This window comes from Triticum aestivum, chromosome 5B, assembly GCF_018294505.1.
Source record: "Triticum aestivum cultivar Chinese Spring chromosome 5B, IWGSC CS RefSeq v2.1, whole genome shotgun sequence".
Taxonomy (NCBI): Eukaryota; Viridiplantae; Streptophyta; class Magnoliopsida; order Poales; family Poaceae; genus Triticum; species Triticum aestivum.
The window spans coordinates 530585893-530589166 of NC_057807.1; positions in this window are offsets into that span (position 1 = coordinate 530585893).

Below are 3274 nucleotides of genomic sequence, written 5' to 3' on the forward strand. Positions count from 1 at the left end.
ACCAGAACTCGATAGTGTTTTATTGTAAGACTACCATGTGATCATGTCTGTCTGGGACAGCGTGTTCACATGTGTGTAGCAGAACCAGCTCATGTTTTGGAGCTTGCTATCGTAGTTCATTTCCCGAGAATCTCGCAACGTCATCTCGTCGATTTGTGTTGCAAACTTTCATTTTTCTTCCTAAACTCGATGAGTCTGGAATATCCTGACACCAACCAGATCTGAATCTCAGGCAGATATGATGGTTTGGAACATTTCCCAAGAACTATAATATCGGTCCCTCGGAAACCGGTAAGGTGGATGTCGTGGCCAACACACCCCGCCAGGAGACCTATTATTGTAGTATCTTGATTGGAGAAGTTGGCCACCTCCCCATAAGGATTTCGTAGGATTTACCCCCTAGCTATGCCTTATGATTTTTGTGCTCCCGAAGTCCGACCTTTACTTGATGTCCTAGATATCAAACCATAATTATCTATGGATTACGCTAGCACATCAAGGAGAACATTAGAAGCGGAGTGTTAAGTGTCTCTCGGTCGATCATCCAGATTCTGTTCCTTGGCCTCGCTAAGGTGAAATCTGAGAAAGTGTTATCTTCCTTTGCATCTGCATCATCCATCATCATTCATCATGGTAGCAAGTTGTGTTGCCAGGATCCTTGACACGGATATTGGTAAAATTTTGATGATTATGGAAATGCTCAAGTTCTTGAGAGCATGCGCAAGCGCTAGGTGTTATCATCGGCACTAACTGGGTTTGCTCTCAGCTTCCTCGGTAATGCTATAACTTTTCAAACAGTGAATTCACTCTCTATTGTTGGGTTCTTCCCCAGTTATCAGAATCATTCCCAGCATTTGCATTTTGTTCCCAGCTTGCACCGTCAATGTGCCATTCTACCATGGGTCTCTTCCATTTCCGGTGATAAGCAAAAATCATCCATTGCGTTGTCTTCAACAAGGTAGTCCACATCATCCATTCTAGTCCGGGTGTACCATTCCTTTGCACTCCGCCAAACGATCGTTGTGAATTGCCTTAGGCTGGTATGAAGAGTTTCAATGATCTCTGAATGAAAGGTAATTCTTTTTGCCACTTAAGGGGATATATCTACGAGTCACCATCCCTAAGGTGCCTCATTGTGGTATCATGGCAACTCAACTCCTCGCTACGTTGACAATTGTTTACCACCTTTTTAAGTGTGGAATTGTAGTCTACCTGGTAAACCTCCGTCATTTGTTCCACTCCTTTCCCCTAGAGGTGTGCTTCGTCCCTCAGCTCAAGAGATGTTGCTATGTCTCATCCCGAGAGTTAATCCTGAGTTGTTCGATCTTCGAGAAGATAGATTCTTCTAGAGTTTTCCTTTCCTCTTCTCGTCATGTTAGTTGGAGTTCTCAGATCAAGACTTCGAGACAATGATGGTGAACGAATCAACGTTCAAATTGAAGTGCAACCTGGATCGTGAAGATTGTGCTAGTTTGCGTTCCCCTTCACCTTACCCTACGCTTGAATCTCGGGACGAGATTTTTGTTTAGTGGGGGTGAGTTGTCACATCCCTAGTCCTGGTATGCAGTAGGCTAGCCCTTCATGTGTGCATCATGTTTAACTTTTGAATGAACTTGAAATGGGGATTGCTCAAACCCTAGCATTAAAGGAATTCACTAGGTTCACCTAAAATACTTTCAAGTAAGTCCAAATGGCTTTCAAAAATATTCATGATTTTTGACAAAGGTGAAAAACCTCTACCAAAAATGATGCCAATATTTTTGGGCCATTATGGATTTTTGAATAATCCATATTGTATTTGAATTGGGGCATTTAAATACTATTAATATTTTTAAATGCTCCAACAATTCTGAAAATAGTTAAGGGCCTCTGTAATAATTCATTTAATGGCCACAATTATTTGCAGGATTTATTAAAATGATTTGGGCTATAAACTAAATCAGAAACAAAACTACAGAAATAGAAAAGAGAAACAAAATAGAAAAAAGGGGAGAGAGGCTTACCTGGGCCACTTACCAGCTGGCCCAGCAGTTCGGCCCAGCTGACTGGCCACGCCAGTCGTCCCTCTCCTCTCGCCAGAAGGACAGCACGCGTGGCCGACGCGCGCGAGCACGCGCCTCGCCAGCTCCTGCTTGCCGCCGAGGGTCTGGATGCCTCTCCCGAGCGCCACGCAACCCTCTAGCCCTCCTACTCTCCCCGTGCCCCTCTCCTCTCTCTCCCCGGAACGCTCTCCCCCTCCTCTATTCTCCTCACCGAACGCGTCCGCCGCCGCCAACGAGAACCACCGTGGCCACAGGCCACCCCATGCCTCGCCTAAGCGCCAAGAAGCTCCGCCTCGTCCCCCTCTTCCTCCTCACCAAGACGGAAGGCGCCGGAGGCCCTGGATGCCGCCAGCTTCGCCATTCCCCTCCTCGGCCACCGCGGATCGCCGCCGTCAAATCCGTCCCTGTCCGGCCACCCTCAAGCTCGCCGTCCACCTCTACAGGGTCTACGTGAGCTCTCCGTCCGTTTCCCCCTCTCTGTTTCATCGTTCGCGCGCCGTAGCTAGGTTATCTACCAAGGCCGAAACCCCACCGCCGCCGGCCATGTCGCCGCCATCGCTCTAGCTAGTGCAGCTCGCGTCCGACCTCAGGCCCGTGCTCAGGAGCTCCCCAGAAGGCCAAGTCCACCACCCGTTTCCCCTCCCGTGCACCTTAGTGCCAAAACCGCTGAGACCCGAACTCCGGCCGCCGCCTTTGAGCTCGCCGCCGTCGATATAGGTCGCCCCCGGCGTAACTGACTGCACCACTCGATGCGCTGGATCACCAGCTGTCCGTAGGTGGTCTCCTCCGCTCGTTTGGACGCCAGAGCGCGAAACCCGAGCCCCTCCAGAGTGCCTCCGCCGCGTTCTGGTCGCCGCCGGCGTAACTCCGGTGACGCTGACGTGGCAGTTCCATTAGCCGCTAATGACCACTCTAAACACCCCCTTGAGCCACTTCCATGTGGGCCCCGAGCCTAATTAGATTAGTTTAATTTTTCTGTTTAGATTAGTGCTAACCTGTGGACCCCACGTGTCAGATTTTGACTTAGTCAAGTCAACGTTGACCGGTCCCACATGTCATCCACCTAAACCAGCCTGAGACGCTGACCAGTGGGACCCAGGGTCAGGTTTGACCCGGACCAGCCCCTGTTGACCTGCTGACGTCACTATGAGGTCATGCTGACGCAATAATTCCTTTCTGGAATTTAAATAAATCTTAAATGATTTATTATTTTCAGAAAATTGTAAAAACTT